At 40.7% G+C, this 16,532-nt stretch overlaps 1 long non-coding RNA gene across 3 annotated transcripts in view; it reads left to right on the forward strand.

Moving 5' to 3' along the window:
- The first annotated feature begins 208 nt into the window (after positions 1–208).
- LOC144827370 (uncharacterized) overlaps positions 209–16,532 on the forward strand; it is a 219,215-nt gene continuing 202,891 nt past the window's right edge. For 2 of the 3 annotated variants that reach the window (XR_013610158.1, XR_013610159.1), the window contains exon 1: positions 237–637. This is a non-coding gene — a long non-coding RNA (uncharacterized LOC144827370). Of the gene's footprint in view, positions 638–16,532 lie in introns of all 3 variants that reach the window. The other variant, XR_013610160.1, reaches the window with a different exon arrangement.

Genomic DNA, 16,532 nt, shown 5'->3' on the forward strand with positions numbered 1-16,532 from the left:
TGAATCATAGTAGCAGTCATATAGTCATATACAACTGTCCCCCTAGGCACTGAATTTGTTGCTGATAAAAATCCTGCTATATTCTTAAATAAATCACTTGGTTATAGCCATTTCCTTGTGTTCAATTTTATTTCATTGAGTTCCTGTTGCTTTAAGTACAGAGGAGCGAGACATCCTTGTGCGCATGTGCTGGCTGCCAGGCTGGGACGGTGGCTATCGCTCGGCCTTGAGGCACACATGAGGAGAGAGCAATGTCAACATGGTAGGAGTGGCCGTTAGAAGCGATAATGTTTAACCTGTATATGGGGCGCTTATGCTGTGGCCCAGGCGTTTCAAGCAGAGTGCCATTGAAATAAATTGTTTGGGGCAGGGCAGGCGTACATCGAGGAAGTGAAATGGGTGGCAACAACTTAAGGACTCCCTTCATGTTTGTACTGCTGTAGGCCTCCTGATTGGATGTTGGAAGCTGGGGGAGTGGGCTCTGGGAGTTCGTCTAGGCAGCTCCGATTTAATTTTGGGTCGGGATAATTAGAATGCAGCATGTGTGCGTCGGGTATCGTGTTGGCACCGGCGGTTTATTATCCAGGAGGGACACCGACCAGACGAGATGGGACCTAACCAGGCACGAGCTTTCGAGGTAAGTGAACGAGTATTCAGAACAGATTTATCAGCCCTTTTTTAGCATAAATAAAACGTTCTAGTTTTTTTCCCCGCTATCAGTTCAAGCACAGTTAATTCCAGGAGCCGGTGGTTATCTCAGCCAGCTCCGGGCCCGCAGTTGCACGCTGACTGATATCCATCTCCCCACACCAGCAGGGCCTCACGTGTCAGTGTGAGGGATTTAAGTGGAGAAGAAGCCAGACGAAGCAGCCACAGGAAAGGCGCAGGGAGAGGAGGGTGGGAAAGGGGTAGAAGAGGTGAAGAGGGCAGAAGAAGATCCCAGGGCAGAAGGGGGGCAGACCGTAGACGGGGTGCATCAGAGTGTAGAAGAGGAGGATAAGGCAAGAAAGGATCAGAGGGCTGAGGAGGTACGTAAAGCTGAGGAGGTACGTGAGGCAGAGGAGGCATGGAGGGTAGAAGAGGCACGGAAAGCAGAGGAGGCGCAGAGGGCCGAGGAAGCACGGAGGGTAGATGAGGCACGTAAGGCAGAGGAGGCGCGGAGGGCAGAGGTGACACGTAAGGCAGAGGAGGCACGGAGGGCAGAAGAGGCACCTAGAGCAGAGGAGGCTCATTTAGTGCTGTAAGATATGGGGTATGTTGTATGTATTTGCATATTTCAAATCTACACAACTCAGAATTGCTTTATAAACATTCTTGCCCTCTCAAATTTGCTGTCAAATGCTCCATTTGCACACACTTTGCAAGTCCCCCTCCCCTCGAGTCCCTCCTATGATAGTCAGCTTGCTCGCTATCCACATAACACTTATCATAAACTTTTACGCCCACCAATTTTAAATGTCACTAGCTGCCCCTGAATAGGAGGCTACAAAATCAATTGTAACAAGACGGAGGTTTTAATAATGAATTCTTCGTATGATTTTCTTCCAATAATCTTAAACAGCAAGTCCTTAGTCCCAATCCAATCAGATATCTAGGGATCTATATCACTAGCCAATACCCAGAAATCTATAAATGAAATTATGAAGCCACAAAATAAAAAATTATAAAGCTACTGGATGAGTGGTCGTTATTACCGCTTACATTGATAGGTTGGGTGGCTCTAATTAAAATGTCAATGTTACCCTTCCTGGTCTTCTTGTTTATAAATCTTCTTATAAAAATTAATATGATCTATTTTAAGGAGTTAGAAATGTTGTTTAAAAGATTTGTCTGGAATAAGAAGGCGTCCAGAATAAAACTTCCAGTGCTCCAACTTGAAATTTGGCAGGGGCGGCTTGCACTTCCTCGTACATATTACGAAGCAGCCTTTTATAGATTTGGCAGGCGGTTTACTTGACGGCAATGACTCCATTGACGATTTCTTTTTAGGCAAGGTGGTGCAAAAGGCGGGTTCACAGGTCTTGAAAACAGTTAAACTTCCTAAAAAAACGAGATATAAGACTTTGCAAGAGTACACCTTCAGACTCCAGATACTTTATTCAAAACTGGCCTACTCCACAGGATCTTATTTTTTAGAATTAATGGAATGCAAGAGCTTGGGTCATCAAATACAGGCCAGCCATCTAAGGCACTTTTATGTGGCTGGCAGAGTCATTACCTGGCAAGAAGTCCAAGCGAGGTGTGGCACTTCGAATAAGCCTCCTTTTTTAGGTCTCGCCTATGCAGCGCGCATGTGCCGCATAGAAAAGAGACCTTTAGTAATCAGCACAGCTTTCCCTGCAAAAATGTGCACGGGTTGCATTGCTTCCAATGGCAACGCGTGCATGTCTGGCGATTCACTTGCCGGTGCGAGCAGCTGGCGCCATATGTTATCAATTAGCACGCCTTGCTGCTTGATCCCACGAGGGAATCGCGCAAGCCCCCTCCTCTCTCTCCTTCCCCTGCTGCCGCGTGAGGTGTGTGCGTTTTTTTACTTTTTATTTTTTTGCTTTCAACTAAGCGCGGCGCTGCTTCAGGGACATCGCACTCGGTTTATTGATATATTTCTTAACTTTAGCACTAAGCACAGCCCCCACTTCAAGGACACCACGCTCAGTGTTGAAGTTAAGCAATATATAAACAAACCGACGCCCCGCTCGATTTTAAACTTCAATGGTGGCGCATTTTTACATTATGATTTCTTACTCCATTCCTCCTGCCCGTTTATGAAAAAATGTATTTGATGTTGAAGAGCAAAATATAAAAATACAACAAACCAGGCCTTCTTCCGGAAAGGGTTCTGCCGATTATTACCTTCTCGGTACACAAGAAGAGCGAGAGCTGCATTACTATCTGTTCACTTCCAAGGACGGGGGAGGAGGGGAGGCGTGTGACATGTGACATCCTTAAAGTAAACTGCAACAATACCTCAGTCGTACAATGCTGTTTGCAACCGCGGGCAGTAATCCATCCTCGCCACACCCGTGCTTTCTCTCAGGACTGATATAAAAAAAGCGAGCAACCCAATATACCCTTGAGGGTTCGGGCAAGAAATATGAAAGGGTAAAGGTACCTTCAAGGGGTTTTGTTCGTATTATCAACAGTTTAAACTAAACAATACTAGTTTATGACCCAAAATAATGCTGGTCAATCGTGCAAAAATACAACAGTGATTAATCATTCAATTTATAGTAGTCACATTAGGTGATCTAGGCATAGAGAACAAGAACAAACGGGTGTATATGAAAAATTTGTATTTAATACTTTTCAACAAATTAATTAAAAAGGGTACAAAATCAATATCAACAATGTTACAAGAAGTACATATTACTGGAATAAGTTAAACACTTCTTTGGAACAATTGTCTATGCTTTCCTCCCTTGTTGCGATTGGTATATTGAGTTCAATGGAGAAAAAGCAAGAGTTGAAGCAAGAGTTGACGTTACGGTCTCTAATAATGAATTGATGAGACCATCTTCAGGACAAAAAGATATTTTTGAAGACCCTAAAAATGATATAGAATTGTCATTATTATCATGTTCTATATCAGAAACTAACTAATAAAACTTTAAACATATATGACACCCGTGATCTTGTCACTTCAAACAAATATTTTCAACAAGCAATAAACATGATCGCCCAACTGTAATAAAAAGGATGCTTAATCATGAATGTGACTAATATATACCATAGTCTCGAAAATACCTTAATATATGGCATGGTTTCGCTATTAGGTAACCTACCGACATTGAGAGTGCTGTATAAACACAACAAGCCATCACACGTTTGACTGAAGATTTTTCCAACTTAAGGTACTGATCCTATGTCGAGATCTCTATATACATGTACTCTATTCTCCTCGGCAAAATAAAGCAGATCGAATTTATTTTTGTACGCGACAACCCAAGTTAAAACGCTCTGTATGTTTAACAAGCCAGCAGGCATTTACTTAACGTAAACAATTGATGTCAATGTTTAACCTTAGCTGATGTCGTTGAAATGCCCGTCGCTATGAATCCACAACGTTGAGAGCCCTGAGCTAAATACATTGCGGGCCAATTGACTGGGTTTCAGTAGACCCACCATGTAAAACATCATTCCAATATAAGGGTAATAAGCCAGTATACATAGTGCAACTCTACAGTAAATTGTGACCCTCCAATCCATGCCTTGGAGCTGCAGTATAGATACTTACGCTCTCTGAATATTTTTAATTCTATGACGATGTTTTGTGACTACAGATTCTGCATATATGTATATTGCAGAAACCTGCACCGTGTGAATAATCTGCGAGGATAATAGCCACCAGCATACAGGATTTGCGCCACATTGCAGCCAAGGTATATATGGATACACATAAATAATTTCTTTCTACTATATATGCAAGGAAGCACATCAGACCGTGTTATGATGTATTGTAAATTGAGCTTGCCAGTTTCTGAATGCATTTATTGTTTCAAACTTGGAAACGTGTAACAGATTTAGATTTACTTTTTTAAGCTTGAGAAATCATGACAGTAATGATAAAAAACGAAATTCTGAATACATGTGTAAAATATGAACTCCTATTGATTATATGTAATTCACAATGTATTGTAAATGTTCAAAGAGAGGCCAAGATTACAAACAGCTATGAAAAACATAGATCTTGTTGAAAATATTTGTTTGAAGTGACAAGATCACGGGTGTAATATATGTTTAAAGTTTTATTAGTTAGTTTCTGATATAGAACATGATAATAATGACAATTCTATATCATTTTAGGGTCTTCAGAAATATGTTTTTGTCCTGAAGATGGCCTCATCAATTCATTATTAGAGACCGAAACGTCGACTCTTTTCAAAGAGAAGTGTTTAACTTATTCCATTAATATGTACTTCTTGTAACATTGTTGATATTAAATATGTACCCTTTTTAATTAATTTGTTGAAAAGTATTAAATACAAATTTCTCATATACACCCGTTTGTTCTTGTTCTCTATGCCTTGATCACCTAATGTGACTACTATAAATTGAATGATTAATCACTGTTGTATTTTTGCACGATTGACCAGCATTATTTTGGGTCATACATTAGTATTGTTTATTTTAAACTGTTAATAATACGAACAAAACCCCTTGAAGGTACCATTACCCTTTCATATGTCTCTCAGGCATGGCACCCATGCTTCCAGCTAAGGAGGTCCTTACCGGCACTCTCATACTCGGCCTCCGGAACTCGGGCCGCCAGTCTGGTCTCCTCTTGGTCCTCACCCTCCTCCATTCTCACCATGTCCAGGCGCTGCCACATCTTCTGGGGTACGTCCAAGCTCTTCGAAGGTGCTCCAGTAAAACTCTGCAACGACTGGCTGCGGCACTCCATTCTACAGTCTCCCCCAGTCAGGACCACTCGATCTTCACAGCCACGGTGGTCAGTGCCCTGTATCACCTGCTTTTCACTTTGAATCTTCACTCATGCAGCCCTTGTGGGCCACTTTTCAACTTCCTACTGAGAGTCAGTATGTCCAGCGAAGTGGTCGCATCCTGCCGGTCACCGGGTCACCCGTCCCAGAACGGGACCCCTCCTTGACCCACCCTTTCCGTTCCCCTGCGCCGTGCCCGGATCCACTCACGTGCAGTCTCCCGGGCCTTCTCTGGCTTAGGACTTAGGGGAATGCAAACAAATATGCAAAGAGCGAACGCACGCCGTAAAGCACCTTTGGGTGTCTTGGCAACTGAACGTCCTGGAAGGAGCCTGCAGGACTGGTCTGAGCGCTACTGGCTACATTTGGCTGACTGCTCTTCTCTTAAGAGCCAATTATGAGGCACTTAGCCCAGAGTACGGGCAACATCATGTCTACAAGTTGGGATTGTATTTCGTGGTGAGCAATTCTGTAGTCGTTGGCCTTGTTCATTCACCTGTCAGTGAAACCTTAAAGGCATTCAGTGTCCCTCGCCCTTTACTTTTATGTTCAGAGGTGACGATTGGTTCTAGGTTAGATTCTTGCATTCTTCTTCAATACAAAATGCTTTTTGTAACAGTCTATACATTTCCACTGGGATAAAAGAGGCATTATTGGAAGGCGCCTCCACAAACAAAACGTAGACAGGGCCCACCCTCCTCCTCATTACAAAAGTAGGGGTTCACCTTGAAAGGATTTTGGTCCTAATACACCAGGTGATATTAACACACATTATTTATGGTGCTATGAAATGGCAAAAATGCACTACGAAGCACCATTAAACAAGCGTGTTTTTTAATAATATTCGTCCGTGGTTTACAAATGATATATATTCTTTTCTTTCGGATTCTCAGCCGCCTCATCCAACAACATATAGGTATGCAATGGTGATTTACTAATTCAGAACCACATGATCTATAGCATCGGCACTCGCAAAACATTTTCCAGGGGCCAAAAAATATGGTCTGTGGTGTGCCCGAGAGCGGCACTGATGCCAGCCGGTGCGGGTGGCCGTAAGGTGGGTGTTGGGGAGGTGAAGCATGTACATATTGTGGTCAGTGAGTCATGGAGTTATTTTAAGTGGTGGCTGGTGACATTTTAAAATGGTAGGGCGTAAAAGTGTGGGATGAGTGCCCTGTGGTGTGCGAGGGCAGTGAGCGAACAAGACTGTCATAAGTGGGGCCCCTGGGGGGACTCTCCCAATGGGAAAATGTTAACAAAAAGAATTAGCAAATGGTGTTTTCCAAGCACATTTGAGAACGCTACAAAGTTAATAAAGCAATTGTGAAAGAGTAGTTATGATATCAATAAAGAAATTGCATATGATATCATATTGCAGCTCTTCTTCTTTGTGTACTGCTACGTGCTACCCTTGTTTTTTGACAATCCCTAGGACTTCAGTCAGGCATTTGACATTGGTGACAGCACCCCCATTCTGAAAATAGTTTCAGCACTACTATATCAGAGTACAGTCTGAGGCAACACGTCAATGCCATCCATGAAATCTGTCACCCGGCAGGCCATGTGTTGTTAATTTATGTCCTGACAAATGGCTTGAATTGTAATGCTTACATTAGAAAGGGCCGACCTTTAGGAAACCAATGTGTGTATTATGTAGGCCAAAAAGACTGCACAAAGCAGGGTGGACTTTAGCGCTGATGGTGGTCTCGCCTTTGGGTTTTAAGTGTTTAGCCATGCAACAGTTGATGTTGTTGCACCAACTCCACTTGCATTCCCCTATCTAGAGCAAAACTGAGAGGGGTGGGCAACTGGTATTGTTGTATACGGTCTCAAAGTGAACCTACTATGGTTAATAAGCATTTACAAAAAGTGGCAATGGAGACCCAATGTAGGTTGTCAAATCAGGATTGGAAAGCCATTGCACAGCTAGGCAGAAAGGCCCTACATGCGGCTAATTTTAAAAGAATGGCATTTCTGTCACGCTGGATGTCTACTATATTCCCCATGTTTTCCATAAGATTTATCCTGATATAGAGAACAAATGCTGTCATTGCCAGAATCCAGGTGAGGGAGGCTGGTTCCATACCTTTTTTATTTGTTGTAAGGTAGGACAATTCTGGGAAAGGTTCTCCCCTGGCTATAAGCTGGGGAGTCCGGAAGAATTTCGATCCTGACGCCGAGATTGCACTTTTTGGTTGGGCAAGCCAGAGACAAAACCTCAGCCTGGAGACCTGTTTAGAGATGTAGGGTCGGATTGAAGTAAAAAAGGGGATTGTCTTTTTTTGCACTTTAGCACTTCTGCACTTTATGTACAGCACTTGTTGTTAATTCTACTTTGGAAAATACTGTGGCAGATGGTACTATTGAGCGACGTTTGGATGAATGCTTTTACTTTTCTATTTCCCTCTCCCTATTATAGCTTGTTTAGATGGCAAATTATCATATTGCCTGTTAGACAAATTTATGCCCGGAAGAAGCATCTTCTCAAATCATAATTGGAAAGCTTATAGCAGTTGAGCGTGCCTGGAAAAGCTGCACAACTGAGAATGAACTCCTCAACTTTATACACAATCAGAAGTCAAGGTCACCGTTAATCCTCTCTGCCCCACTGTGAGAAGATAACCCAACCTCTAGTGTGGGATATCTATTTCCAGGACTTCCTGGCTGATAATGCTTTTAAGTGACTGGTGTATTGATTTACCGATGAGTAAATGTGAATAGCTATGATATTTTAAGTGAGAAGTTGCGAGTGACAATGGAAGTGAAGCACAAGTTGTCAAAACTGTCACTCAGAATTTCAAGATGCAATTCCTACCTGGCAGGCTGCCACTCTCCCACAGAACAATCTGGAATATGTTATTCGAATCCAATACTAAAATAAATCTCTACCTGACGTCCGGTCACCCTTACTATATGCCTTGTAAAATACTTACCTCAACTCCAATACTAAAAACACCTCTATCTGCCAACCTGACTCTCTAGCACCCACCTCTTTTGAACATTCCCTCCTTTCACCCTTCTCCATTTATGCAATAAACCCTTATCTCATGTCTTGCCATCCTCTACAATTCCATCTCTCAAGTCAATACAAAAAAATATTACCTGATGTTTTGGCACCAACCCACACCGCTCTCTGTCCCTTCCCTGACCACACTTCCTAAAGCCTCACTTTCCACTCTGGCCTTGAAAGCAGAACGCTGGTGCCACAATGATAGAGCTGCTGCTACTCCGCGCTGCATATTTTCCACAGACAACACAATGTATGTATCTAAGTATCTGCGTATATATGCAATCCCCACCTAACAACTGAGCCCTGCTATGCAGGTTGAATAACAGTCTGCACTGACAGCAAGTCTAGATCCGCTTCTGGTGTGTATGGCTCTTTTTCTGCCCATGTTGTACTGATATCTTGGTATTGAGGGCAAAACATTGTAAAGAACACAGTGCCATAATATTCCAGTCAAGCCATCTTCAAATATATACAAAGAAATGTGGTGCATCACTTAGATGATACTCACTTGTTTAGTTATTTCAAAATGTATCTCTTTGTTGTTGTTTATCATCACATATGATGGTGGCCCCCTGACAGCCACAGCCAATGGACTGCTAGGGTACATAGCTAGGTAATGCTATGTTATCTGCTCTTCTGTCCGGTCAGCACGTGACGTTGGTAGGCACAAAGTACATCAGTTGCAGAGGGATATAGATTTGTAAATCATTTCACTGAGTATTTTGCTTGGCTGGGGGGCGCAATGTGTTTTACACTCTTTGTGTATGTTAGGGACTTGGAGTAAATCTTCACTTTATCTGGTGCATAGTCCCACAGTAAATGGACTGGGACACGCCTGGGGTATCAGTAATGGTTGATATCCTATATTCATCTTTTCATCCCCACTCAGCACTTTTAGGCAGTAGTAATTGAGTTACTGTTGAAGGTGTCCCTTGTGCATGATGTGTGTACTGCAGACGATGCTTCTGACAGTCGCCTCCTATAGCATTGTACCTGATTCACCTCAAAATTCTGTAGAACATACATGGGCCAGCTGACAATGTGCCGATTTCCAGAGTTTAGCTAAAGTTGTTGGATGTCTTCTTCGGTGACACAACTGTGGCTCTTCTCATGTCTCTGTAAAACTTAACACCATGACTCTTTACCAGTGGACATTGCCATGATCTGTTTCTTCTTTTCTCCTGTCACAAGTAGTAGTTGTTCTTTTGAAGACCAGCGTCCCCTCATCTCCAAACACCTTCTCACACTGTCTTTATAAAGCTTTTTGTGTTATTATGGCTGTTAACAACAAGATAAGTACTTCTGGCTGTGCACAACTAGTGCTATCCACTGTTCTAGGTCTGCTCCTAAGAGGGTTTTTAAGGCTTGATGTATGTGAACTTCACTGCTCTCCTTCACCCGCTGTTAAATGTATTGTGGTATAGGGAATTTTTACTCTGGCTAAAAATGGATTGCAATGTCCCACCATTGATATTTCAAACGTGAATCTGCACCAGGGTTAGGTCACAAGGCTTCGCATTTACAAAGTTTACTTTATGATCCATCAACTGCTTCAGCAGCACTGTCCCTTCTTCAGAAACATTTACCACATGCTCAAACTGAGGCTGTATCTTTCACCTATCTCTAAGCTAGATGTAATATCGGCCCATCACATGAGTTTAAACATCTCAAACGGTTACAGGTTTCAGAAAAGCAAACTTGGTAGAGTGATCATGCCTGTCATTGTTTCACAGCGTCTCCTTGTCTTCTAGATCAAATGAAAACAATCTCAATATTAAACCAAGTGGTGGTTCCAAGACAACAGCTATGCCCTATAGGAAGTAAGGCTTAAGAGAGAAAATAAAGCAATTCTTGGAAACAAACTGAAAAAAACTCTATTTCTACCTATGTGAAACCGAAAAAACTCTATTTCTGTATCTCCACACTCCATGAGTACCCACTAAAAAGCTTGACATTATGATTGGTTACATTTAAATAATGATAGCTAAAACACCAAATCTCCTTGAAATCGCTGCTTGTATCACCAGCACAGACACACTCACAGTTCTATCATGCTATGGTTACTCTCTGAAATCGTTTTAACAAATTAATAGGTAGTAAAGTAGCCATCCAAACAGGTACTACTGTAAAAAGGAACATTTCATGGTTATGACAGACTGCTGCTGCCTGTAAAAACGGGACACAGAGAAACCAAAATCCGTTGACAACTTTTTCTCTTGATTAATTAAGTTAGAGTCTAAATTGCATGCTTTAATACTTGGTATGTTGTTCCCCAATGTGAAGCTGGGAATATGACTGTATTATAATAACGTTTAATTCAGAGTAAAGCTCGGACTCCCTTGCAAGTGGTTTAGTCTATGCCTGCATTTCCCTGGGGCATCATCCCTGAGACCCTCTGTAACACTCTCATAGGGAACCCTCATGAGGAAAAATAAATACGCCACACTTCCAAGGCGGTGCACATTTCGCTCGACTCTCAAAACCGTGTCTGCCCATATGCTCACATCCCAAAAGTACCAAAGGAGCATAAAGAAAAGCGCTTTCTACCAAACATGCACCCAGGGCACCACTGTATTTGGTATTCATGTATGTTCAAATCTACCCTCTCTTTATGGACCATTTCTATACTATTATTGTGCTATTTTATGACAAATGTACATTCTGAACACTTTCTGGGGGTTTGGTTCTAGCTACGTTAAAAGATGACCACCTTTTGTTACAGGTATGGCTGTGCTCCTGCCTTGGGCTAAGATTCCTCACCAGATGGTTGTGGTAAGGCGTTGGGTGGTGGGGGTCCCTTTGTAGGCGTGGTACCATGACTGGTGACCTCAAGGATATCCCACACGAAGATCATATGTGTGTCTTTGCAACAATGAAGATAATTGAACCTGGCCAGCGCAACTTGAGCATTGTGGGATAATATCACTGTGGGCACAAACCTCTAGAGCAGATTCATGGTGTGGTGAGGCTACCTCCCTTAGAACTCCAGATAGAATCAGGTTGCAGATATGATTCTCTTTTGATGCATCCATGAAAGTGGCAAAGAGGCAGTCAAATGAGACAGCTGTAGGTGGATTGAGAGATTCCTGCTCCTTGTAGTATAGCAGGTGGGCTTTCACTTCACAAGAGTGCATCTAAACTTCATCCTTGGAAATCCTCTGGGAGAACTAAATTGACCCAAATGGAGGTGCACTCTGAAAAAATGAAGTAGAATGTTGGGAAGGGGAGTCATGACCTTTTCGCCCCAAGGTCCCCCAGCCCACTACTATGTCCAAACAAACTGATTTAATGTTGCAAGGGGAAGAAGAGCTCTCCCTCACATGGAGAGGTCAATAGTTATTGTGGCAATGGGAGAACTTGCAGGATTTCCTGACACACAAAGAATGGAAGATGGTACTGATCCAGCGGGCATTAGGAAATATGTCATAAGCAACGCTACCCAACTCCACTATATACACCATCAATCAATAAACTCTCATAAGGCCCATAAATCTAATATGACATATTATAACCAACTGGATCATGTGACCTAATTAACCTATTCACAAATTATATACATTTATATACAACCATGGTAAAGGAATTCATCATACTATACAAACCTACAAGCTAATTAAGCCACTGTGGCGATAAGATCTAACTATGAATAACCTATACATATGAAAATAACAAGACCAGCTTGATTTCCAAAGTAAGATTTTTATTAGCTACTCATTTGGAAAATGTATTAGAGTTATTAGAGTTTTTATTAAAGCATTTTTATTTGAATCATTGCAAATAGTTATGACAATTTTATTATGAATCAATTATTATTATTGTAAATGAAAATGATCAGTTTGGCATTTTCAAAACCTAAGTCCCTAACTAAAACTAGCTATAAGGAAAAATTAAAAGTAAAGTCTTTGAGGGCTCTTACGTGCTCCAACAGCATAACGCCCTCATCAAAAGGTCTGCAAGGAGAAGCATAACTCTTCCACGGGGCAAGAGTTTTTATACCTTTCTACGCTAAGCTAATCTAAAATTGTATATTTTTCTCTGCTGAAATGGAGTCCCATTGGCTCAAAAGTGACAAGCGACATGTCACCAGATTTCAGAATTACAGTTCCGTCATCATTCTTAAAGACCATTGTCTCCGGCTTTCAAAAAACATAGTTTCCTCCAGTTCGATACATTGGCAACAATTTAATGTTTTCAGCTTCCTCGGATGCATGAAAATTATAATCCTTTCGCCGGTTCCTGGCCTTGGCCTTGCTCGGCAAATAGAATGTCATTTCATCGAAACAAACTTTTCAGACGGAAAGAACTGAAGTCATCACAGACTTATTCTGGCTCCAAGCAGATTTTTGCAAGCACGGAAAATTTTCACTAGGCCCAAAGCCTCTTTATTAACTAATGTATAAACAAACACAAGAAAATAATTAATGCAAGTAAAATAATTTGTTCTGTTGCCACCCTTTATTGCTAAAAACCAACCCATTAGTTTGAATTAACTAGCAGAAGCAAACAAATAAAGCAGCATTTTATATCTACCATTCTTCTCATTATTTAGCAATGTTCTTTAATGCACCTATAGAGGATAGAGTGACACCACATAGACAGAGAAGCAAAATAAGCACATGCCATTTATTCTAAACAGCTGCAGTTAATTTTTGACATGACAAATAAACACGATTAATTTATTATTTTCACAAACAAGGAAATGCAACATAATGCACGTTTATGAGCACAGATGTTAGTATCCCGCGTTTGTCTGGTGTAGATGCAACTTAAACTAGATTAAATGAATACATATACAATACAACTGTTAATTTTATTATTTTATTATGGAAGTGTGACTTCACGAGTCGAAATGAAAAACATTTCTGAATCTCGCTCCATCAACTCCCTCATCTGGTGATTAACCAATCACCACACCACATCACACCCAAAAATTTGGTAAAATTTTTATCTCAAAAGAAAATGGTTCGATTTCATTCTGTTAGTATTTTCTAAAGACTAGTTTCAGCTAAATCTTTACAACTCTCATATTGAGCTCTGCGCAACTCCTCAAGCTCTATTTCTTTCTCCTGCTCCTTTTTCATTTTGTAGATCCTTCTCTTTTCCCTCATGTGTTTCTTTCTCTTGTGTAACATACAACTGATCTTTGTCAAAACTATCACAAAAATTATTACAAACAAAGGTGTTAGAACCTTGCCAAGAACTGATCCACCAATCTCTTGAAACCAGGTTTTCATTGCTTGGAATCTTTTTGAAAGTCATTCTGAAAAATCATCTTCTTCTAAGGGGACTATTTCTGAATGCAACTCTGTGATGTTTCTAATGTACATTTCAATATTCTTACTCTCATCTGGAATGTAGGTACAGCAATGCTGTACATGTAAAATACCACAGACTCCTCCCTCTTTTGCCAGAAGTATGTCTAAAGCAAGACGATTTTGCATCGCCATTGATCTGACAGCAATGACCTCCACATCCACTAACTGAAAACCACCTGCTGTGTCAGTGGACAATCTGTCAACAATTGTGGACAATTTTCTGATTCTTCCTGCATTCAGGGTTATACCTACTAAGGGTATCACTGCTTCAAAGATGTCTCCCAAAATTTCTGAGAAACTTTCTCTTCTATATCTGTTTGCATGACCACTGATTTCAAAAGAACGTTCTGCATTTCTGTCAACATGAAAAATCTTGGGGAACACAAGACCAACAAAACATGTCCCATACCAATGGTCTGGGAGATTATAATAAGCTTTATCTCCACAAACAAAATAGATCCCAGGAAAAATTGGATCTCTGCCACCTTTGAATCCCCAACCCCCCATGATTTGGTAAGTGTCCTCACAGTTGCTAGCTCCTACAAAATAATTATCAAACAGTGTATTGTCTCTCCTAATGCAAAGCTTGCCACTAATTGGTTTGTCTATGTGAATTGCAACATTGTCAAAAGATTTGCCATTAAGCTTAGCATCCTCCTTCTGCCAAAACTTCGATTTGGTCTGTTTGACCATCTCATTTCTCTTATAAATTGCCCTTCTCTCCTCAACAAGGTTCAGGAAAGTCTTTTCCTCAGCTCTCAATTTGCAAGTTAAATTGTTTCTATAAGCATACTCGTAAGTCAGCTCATTAGTCACTAAAAAGAAATCCCTCATCTGTTTAGCTTGTTTATGTTTATTTAAAGCATTCTCTATTTTCAGGTTAGCAAAAATCTCATCATAGTTGGAATAATAATACTCCAACCGACCAGTCTGGTAAAATAAGCTAGCTATCACACTGCATGTTATGCCATAAGTAAGAGGAAGCATATTGTATGTCACTCCCTCAGAAACAGAAGCAGGCAACTTCACACAAATATAACAATCCTTGACACCCATGACCTTAACGTACTCCCCCAAAAGCCTTGAAAAAGTATTGCTAGAAAAATCACCAACAGACCTGTCCTGATGAATATCTGGCCTGTGATCAATAACCTTGTTAGCTTTGTGTGTTTCACTATGTTTGTTTTGACTAACTGAAGCTTTGCTTGTCATATTGACCTTGCACCTTTCCTTATCGATCCCGAAAGGAAAGATGACAGCTAAAACTAACCAGAGCAGAATTAATATGAGCACACACACCAGAGTCATCTTACAACATTTCTTAAAAATGGAACATTTTGAAGTACTACGCGACATTACATAAGGCATCTTTTTTTTTTTTTAACTTATTTATAAAAGAGAAAACAAAAATGTTCAAAAATTTTCAAAACCTCACACCCCCCTTTTAAATTTTTATTTTTTTTATTTTTATTTTTTCAAACCCTCTAACAATTTTTCTTCGACCTTGCGTCACAAGTTATTCTCCAACTAAATATAATTTCTTCGACCTTGTATCACCTAACACAGTTTCTTCAGCCTTATGCCAAAAACAGAAATCTAAACTTAATCCTAAATTCTAACAGGTTAGTACTTCAATCATTGTCACTAATTTCCTCCACTTCTTCTTCCTGACTACTGCTATTTATTTCAATCACAGGTGGTATTATTATATAAGCCCATTCAGGAGACTTATACTTCTGATTCGTTTTCAAAATTCTCTTTGTCTTTCTAGAAATTACTTCTATTTTCTTTCCTTTTTCAGCTTTCTTTTCAGGATCCCCTTGACTACTTATCTCATTCACCTGCTCCTTAGATCTTTTCACTAACCTGACTCTCAACCCTCCGTTTTCAGATGGCCAGGTTTCTCCTTTCCTCAGGATTTTTCTTTTTGGTTCAGACTCATTAGATTCTGTTTTCCATGATCTTTTCTTCACTCCTCCTTTTTGACATTCTGCATCACTTTCTCCAGAGTCACTGTCAGAAATTTCAATCGTTGTCCCAGAATCTTCTCTAATCGGCAACCTTACTCTGTTAGGAACAGCACTCCTTCTCCCATCACTGGTACTCGGTAATTCGTCTTCGTCCAATTCTTCAATCACCTTTAACTTCCCAGATCCGGAAATCTTGTTCCTGCTTTCAGAGCTCGTTATTTGCCTTTCGATACTCTTCTGGTCTTTCTTCTGAACTTGTTTAGACTCTTCTGGTGTCTCTTTTTCTTTTCTTGATTCTTTATCAGGTTCTCGCCCTTCACCTGCTTCTTTTTCTGTCACTTCTGCTGATTCATTATCTAATAGATTATTTTCATCTCCAGAATCTATTTCGATAATCTTCAATTCTTTTACAATCAAATCTCCATTCACAGATGATTTATCCAGATGTCGACCATTCTGTCGATCTTCAATATCTGGATTTCTTTCTACTTCTTCTTCAGAGTCTGAATCATCTGTCGTATCACTCTCTTCATCAGAGTTTTCAGGTGTAGGTATTGGAATAGTGTGACTTGGATGTATCCACCTCTTCAATCCTCTACACTTCACTGCATTTGTTGTAACAAGGATCACCTGTCTCGGTTTCTGCCACCTCGGGATCAAACAGTTCCTTCTTCAGTGAACTTTTGTTCTGACCCAATCTCCAGGTCTCAGATCATGTGTCTGCACTTTTTCTTTTGATTGTGCTTCAGTTCCCACCTGATTAGACACAGAAGTCACTACGTCAGATAGACGTTTG

Source organism: Lissotriton helveticus, chromosome 4_1 (genome assembly GCF_964261635.1).
Source record: "Lissotriton helveticus chromosome 4_1, aLisHel1.1, whole genome shotgun sequence".
In the NCBI taxonomy this organism is placed as follows: Eukaryota; Metazoa; Chordata; class Amphibia; order Caudata; family Salamandridae; genus Lissotriton; species Lissotriton helveticus.